We start from the raw sequence: 7,922 nt of genomic DNA, 5'->3' as shown, positions 1-7,922 counted from the left end.
AATTACTAAAAAGCTTTCTAATTACGCTATTGAGCGTAACTATTAATCTAGACCTCAAACTGACGTCAAATTCTAGGTACAAGTTAATAAATCAGTAACTAAGGTTTCTACTCTTTTACATTTTCAAAATTCATGTTTTAAGGTCATATGGGCATAATAGTCAACATTTAGGCATTTAACGGAAATATGCATATGAATCGGATAACTAATGAACCAATTTGTATAATCTCAGAGGGTTATACCTATAGGTAAAGCTCTAAGGCATTCCTAAACCATGCTCAAACGGGTCAGAACTGAAAGTCAAAGCATAAGTCAAACTATGCGACTTTCGGTCCCGAACCGAGCCTAAACTGAAAATTGTCGAGTTGAACATGTTTAGACATGTTCATACATTAATTACCAATTATATTAATGATAAAACAGGTTGCATAGCCTTTACATTGCTAATTATGCATTTATTTGAAAATAGGCTTCCTGTTTACTTTTTATAATCAAGTTTGACCCGACAGTTGACATATTTAGAGTGGGAATCAGAGAATACCCTTTTAAGGGTTTATTGCCCACATAAATACCAACTCATAGGTACTTTCAATTTGAATTTTGACTGAAGGGATTAAGATAAATGACAAAGTCAAATCTTAATTACGACGGTTTGACTTTACGCTAAATAACTAAGCTAAACTGAATTAAGAAAAGTTAAATATACTTACAATAGTCCTAAGCACGACTAGTGATCACTAGGAATGAGTCTTGAGCTCCAGGAACCTCCAAGAAGTGAGTTGTGAAGTTTACAAGTGAATGAGCAATGAAGAACCCAAATTCATGGCCCTTATATAGGTTTCTAAATGCAATTTGATCATGCCAAACATGTCTATGATTGATTTCCAGATGATTACAAGTGTCCCTAGGCCTCAATATACCATCAAACAAGCCCATAGAATCGAAAAATGGTAAGTTAAGTCGGTTAAACCGGCTGTAACAGGCAGCTGTGATGAAAATCTGCATCTGGCAGTGGCAGGCGGCCCGCGTAAGGGACCTGCCTGGGCTTACACGCCCCGCGTGAAGTCTGGTTTCAGGTTACAAGTTTTAAATATTGCACATTTGGTCCCTGGTCCTTCCAAACTTGATTTTAAGCTCATTTCTTGCACTTTAAACCCCCAAACTTGACTTTTAAGGACTCCAAGTTATAACCCAACTTTGTTAAGTCCCAGGTTATTCATACGATCACCAAAAAGTCTTAAATTTCAACGTTGACGCTTTTAACCCCTCGTATACGAATATTGTCATAACTTTCTCATACTTAATCGAAACCTTGTGAAATTTTTATCACACATTCTTGTGAGTATAATTAACCATTACAAAGCTTCGGGTTTGCTAAAAGGTCACTCAGAGGTATACTTTAAACATGTTGACACATTTAACCCCTGTAGTTTGTAATTCCTCACTTTCTTTCACAATTAGCTTTGTATGATCCATGACTCATTCGTTTAAGGGTATAAACATCATGTAGGGCTATTGAAAGATATATTTATTCATTGTTGACATTTTGAACCCTTTTACACACGTAGATTCCTTGTTTGTCAACTTTAGTCCCTCTAAATCAATCCTTTGCACGTTTTAAATCCATGACACGTGTCGATACATTATTGGACATAAATTTTAGAGGTGTTACACATGGTAGTTGTTGTTGAATAATATATGTTTCGTACACCAATGTCACACACTCATGGTAGGTCATGTCAAGGTTAAGCGACACTAATCAGACCATGATAGACTGCAAAGGCACGTGTTAAAGGGCAATGAAGCTCAAGGAGCAGGCATAATCCGAAGTCAACATAGTGTGCAACAACTTAATTAGACCACGATATTCAGTTTTGACACACGACTTCGACACACGACTGAAACATAATAGTAGACTAAGATAATAAAGTATCTTCCACAAAGATATAATAACCATAACTATGGTGATATGAATATAACGAAGAATACACACATCTTCCACAAAGACATAATAACCAAAACTATGGTGATATGAATATAACGAAGAATACACACGAGTATAAAAAAGTTGATGAAACGCATAAGATACGTATGGTCTAATGAAAGTTATGTTGGAATTTTTCGTGAAAATAGCAATTTTCACAAATATAGGAAATGCATTTTTCCTAATTTTGGACTAGAAATAAATATAAGAATCTAAGGGGATTTTATATATTTATTTGTGAGTTCGTGTTCTATGTTGTAAGAGCTTCGCAACGAACTAAACCGTGACCAAAACGGAGCTAAGATAAATGAGATATCGATGCTCAAAGTTTGGTGTTTGAAACATTGAATGTTGAAATGATGGGAAAGTGGCACCTTGTCCCACACAAAAGGAGAAAATAAACTTAAAGTGGTATTTAAGTGGGAACACTCTTTCCTTATTGTTCCATGGAAGCACACACTAGTGTCCTCGCGAAAGGTGCGGAGCACCCTAACTCGCACACGCGCGCGCGCGTGGCGTAGGCGATGGGCGCGACGTGGCGCTTTGATGGCGCACTTTCCACTTCGCAACGCCACGAGCTGCCTTTGTATTTTTGAATGTGCACGTGTGGTGAAGCACAGAGGCTGCAAGGACCCGGTGGCAGGGCAACCTTGGCGAATGACATGGCAGGCAAGCACACGGGTACATGGCACGTGACCAGGCTGGTCTACGCGCGTTGGCACATGGGCACTTATGTGGCACGCGTGGCGTACTAAAGTGAGACAATACGGCACGACTGTATGGTGTGATCGTATGGGTTCGCTGATGAAGTATGGCTGGTCTACGCGCGATGGTGCCTGGGCGCTGACGTGGTGCGCGCGATGTACTAAAGTGAGCCAATACGGCACGATTGTGTGGCGTGATTGTATACGTTCACTGATGACGTGGTGTGCGCGCGCTTTGGTGGCACAGACCTGTAGGATCGCGCATGAAAGTGAGCCAAAATGGTGCACGCGCGCATACTTATAGGATAGCGCACGAAAGTGAGCTAAAATGGCAACGCACATCATCTTGTCTGTTTTGCACGTGTGCGCGACAGAAGCTTCCCAGATTTTAATGACAGAGCACTTCAGCATTTGAAACAAACGAGTCAACGGATTTGACTAAGAATTAAATGACGAATTAAAGGGCATTGAACACGTTTAATGCAATTTAATTCTCTCATTTAATTCCATTTTGCTGTTTCATCTTAGATGCTGTATAAATACAGCATCGCATCCATTGCAGAAGACACCAGCAACACCAACATCATATGAAAAATTTCCCTTGCATACTTCTGATCTTTTTGCTTCTTGTTTCAAGGTATTCTTCGGCTGCTCAAGCCAACTCCGGCAGTACTTCTGCTCCGGCTATTGTACCATGGGAAACAAAACGAGTTCTCTCGGGAGACTCATAATTTGTTATAAGAGCCCTGTGTTAAACGCAACCCTCGGCCACGAATTTTCTCTGCTTTATCTTTTGTTGTAACTTGATTTATTTCAGTTGTAATAGTTTAGAAATTTCCTGCTTTCTTTAATTTCTATATTGTAATCATTTAATAAAATTATTTTATTTTATTTACACGTGAACGGTTCCTACAAGTTATGTACAACAACCGTAAGATTATGAGACCACGATGGGCGCACAACTGCTCATGATCTTGGTGATTTTGGAAGGGTGAAGCTGGAGTTGGCATTTGCTAATTAGAAAGGTCATTGTTCACCTTTTGTTAGAAAATATATATATGACTATAATTATTTCTCAATTTAATTTTATATTTTTATTACTTAAAATCAATAAAATTATAATTTCACTTTTTTATTTAAATTTCGTAATATTGACAAAAGTTAATAAGTTATTTATTTGTTATGTTTAATAAACATCAATTATTACTCTAAAAATTGGGATTATATAGTTCGGCCCTTCCTATGTAGTTCTTAATTAGTGGGTTACCATGTTGGTGACATGGTTTTATTTGGCTAAATTGTTTACATGTGTTCTTAGATTTAAGAAACTAAATCCAATATTTATTAAATCGATAATAGTTGTCTAACTTATTCTCCAACAATGTTACCTCTTGAAATAAATTGAACACATGGTGTTCATTGGGTAGCATAATGTATTGTTTGAATACAAATAGATAGTTGAGTGGGAGTTGGTTGAAGGTTGTAACACCTCGAATTTTTGTGTCCAATAATGTGTTAACACGTGTCATTTGTTTACACGTGGCATTGATATTAAATAAAGGACTAATATTGACAAACCTTGAAAGTATATAAATTCGAGGGTTATAAATGTCAAACAAGAGTAAATATACTGTATAGTAATCCTAAATGGTGCTTGTACCTTCAAACGAATAAATCATGGATCGTACGGAAGCGAAACGCGGAAGAAAGTGAGAGATTACAAGCTACAGGGGTTAACTGTGTCAACATGTTTAATTATACCTCTGAGTGACCCTTTAACGCTCCCGAGGCTTTGTAACAGTATTATACGCTCACAAGAACATATTGTATAAATTCCGCGAAGTTCCGTTTTAAAACGAGAAAGTTATAATCGAATTCGTATAAGAAGGATTAAAAGCGTCAATAATGAAAGTTAAGGCTTTCCGAATAATTAATAAACTAAATGGGGACTTAACAACGCGGGTAAATAATACGAGGTCCTTAGTTGTAATTAACCGAGGGCCAAACCGCAAAGTTACCCATTCAAACCCGAAAGGTCAGGTAAATCATTGCGAAAGATTTCGTTATTAATTACCAGATTCTGATAATCATTACAAAAGATTTAAAATTCTGGAAATCTAACCTCTCGCGACCCGCGTGAAGTCTCGGGTTAAGTTGAGGCGGGCCGCGAGCCACCTCTTTTACTCGCCTGATATTTAAACCTCAGGCGACCCGCATTAAAACATGCATGGAACTCCCATGCGGGCCGCGTGGGACGCCCAGATGCAGAATGATTGTAGTTTCTTGCCTTTTGAGCTTGTGAACGATCAAAACGCCAATAAATGAGGCATGGGCACCCTATACTCGACCCATAGCTCTATGGGACACCTGCCCATCATCCATGATCAGTGTAGATTGTTGTGTAATGATCTTGAAGGCTTTGTTGCACTATAAATAGCCACATTTGGCTCATAACATTCACACAACTCAAACACTCAACTACTGATCATTCTAAAGCTCTCAAGCATTCCTCTCTGCTCTCTAAGCAAGATACAACTTCTGTAAGTCGTTCAAATCCATTTTGGTCTTATATTTCCATAGATTTAGCTTATAAGCTCAACCGTCGTAACTAACGGTTGACATAACGATAATTCACAAATGGTCCAGTGAATTGTCGGATCAAAAGTAGTTTTGAGTTGGTATTTATGTGGGTAATAAACCCCTAAAAGGGTTCCCTCTGATCACCACTCTAACTATGTCAAATGTCGAGTCAAACGTGCACTTAAAAAGTCAACAGAAAGTTGTTTTGCCATTTTGTACATAATCTGTAATGTATATGCTATGAAACCTGTTTTGATAATCATAAAACATGATAATAAGTATGTAAACTTGTTTGCGCTCGTTTGAATCGACCATTTGCTATATTGACCCGGTTCGGAGCCGAATGTCGCAAAAGTTTGACTTTTGCTTTGACTTCAGTTCTGACTCGTTTTAGTGAGGTATAGATATGCCTTAGGACTCTCTTAGGACCAGGTTACATGGTGGTATAAACCTCTGTGATCGGTTCATGAGTTATCCGAGTCTTTTGCACATCTCCGTTAATCGCCTAAAAGTTGACCGTAACGCCATTTTGAAAATAAAACGAGTATTTCGGAAACGTGAACGGACCAGAACCTTGCTTACTAAATTATAAGCATGTCCTTAAAGTTTCACGTCAATCCGAGGTCTAGAATGGGAGTTATGCTAAATAGCGCAATTAAAGTAAACTTTTGTAATAAACGGCGCAATTAGCATAACGCCTATCTAAACCAAGATTTCGTCACCAAAACTTTTACCCACTGTAGTAAAATAATATTTTGGGAATTTTAAAGATTTTTAATAATTTTTACCTTGCTCATAACCTGCGGTTATGGCTACGGTTCGGTAAATACCGAATATGACCTTTTCGGCCAAAACTTGAGTTCTACAAGGTCTTTTGACCCAATTCCAGTTGCTACTGACTTTAAATAATAAATAAAGTATTTTAGACTTTATAAACTGTTCAGGAAACTCAGATTTCCTGTAGAACTCGAAAAGCCCTTTTAAAGTCTTTAAAATGACCGAAAAGCCCCTACGGGGCATAATATTAACTTAAACTCGTTACGGGCATCACGGAAGGTATCCTACTGATACCACAACCTCTTTAAGGCATATTGACTTAGGAAATAAGCGTAAGACTCTCATGGTTAACCGTTTCGCCTATTGCGCGCACGGTTCGGCTTATGGAACTAGTTTTCATAAATTAGCCGATACGGGTCAAACTATATTATTTTGACCCCAAAATCCAGAGTGTGAACCTTGAACCCATATAAAACAAGTCTCTGAACTTGTTTGGGGCAGAATCACATTCCATTCTCGGTTTTCGCCCTTTCGCGCGATTAAACCATATTTATATTCCGGAACCAACCGGTCTAGGCTACGGCCAATATAAAGACCCGTTAGGATTCTAAGAGGTTAATTAAAACCTTCGTTCCAGATTAGGAGCCCAGTAAAAGCTATCGGCGATTTAATCAAATTAAGGAATAATACTTGCAAAGGTAAATACTTTAACGTATTTCCCCTATACGGGCTTGGGTTACGGTATGTTAATACCGCTTGATTGAGCATTATACTTTTTCCATCGCTTAGGTGGTTAATTAAATAATATGATCGGCTCATTTAAACAGTTTTGTTTCTTAAAAGCCTTTGGGGGGTTTAATGACCGTTGTCCCGGATATCCTTGGCATCATTTTACAAAATGGCCACGACCATCGGCATCCCGGTGTAGGCGTACACCCGGTATATATTGTCGACATTAAATTAAAAGACGTAGCCGTTGGTTTTTATACTACGGTTTTACGCGATGTGGTGTGTCTATAAATCTATAACCCCGCACGACCCGGGCTACTGAACGCATAAAAGTACATGTAAAACGTTCATAAGATTGTTATAATTTTCCCAAGTTATAAAAGAGTTTGTGCCTTGTGCATTCAAATCAATTTTTAATAAACATTTTCAAATGTGTCAGTTGAACGTATTTACCAGTGTAAACTGACGTATTTTCCCCAAAAAGATTAAGTGCAGGTACTATACGAAATTGGCTGGGATTAGCTTCCTAAGCATCACGAATAGTCTCGCAAACTCGATGCCGTATCTGAATGAACAATATTTTATTATTTTGATCCGCTGTGGATAAATTCGACTTCTGTAATACATTTGATATTACAACCAGAGGTTGAAGTATATATTTATCTTTAAAGCTTCCGCTGTGCATTTATATAATTGTGTGGTTTGACTATATTGTTGCCAACATCGTCACGGTAATCCCCCACCGGGCCCACCGGTGCTACACGTGGAAATCGGGGTGTGACAAAGGTCCCCTCAATTAGGCAATATGAAGTATGAACCCACTTAAAATAGAGCACTTAGATTTCCAAAATAGACCAAAATGAACTAACATGTATAGTTGTATTTTAGATCTCCATCGATCTTTGTTAATGCATGAAAACCGGACACTTGTGCTTGTAGCATTGTATTGTACCCAACAATACAACACACACTAATAGTTGTGATTGATTTTGTTGATGCACGGAATGTCTGTTGACTGCGTCTACAAGAAGTCTAAAGTCAAGATTGGTCTATAGGGGGTCAAAGTGTAAATATTGAGTGAAATAGAATTAGGACAGCTTATGTGTCAATGATACATTGTGGACCGCTTTTGTGTCATTGTTATAGTC

Source organism: Helianthus annuus, chromosome 12 (genome assembly GCF_002127325.2).
Source record: "Helianthus annuus cultivar XRQ/B chromosome 12, HanXRQr2.0-SUNRISE, whole genome shotgun sequence".
Classification (NCBI taxonomy): Eukaryota; Viridiplantae; Streptophyta; class Magnoliopsida; order Asterales; family Asteraceae; genus Helianthus; species Helianthus annuus.
Note: the sequence above shows the minus strand (reverse complement) of the source record.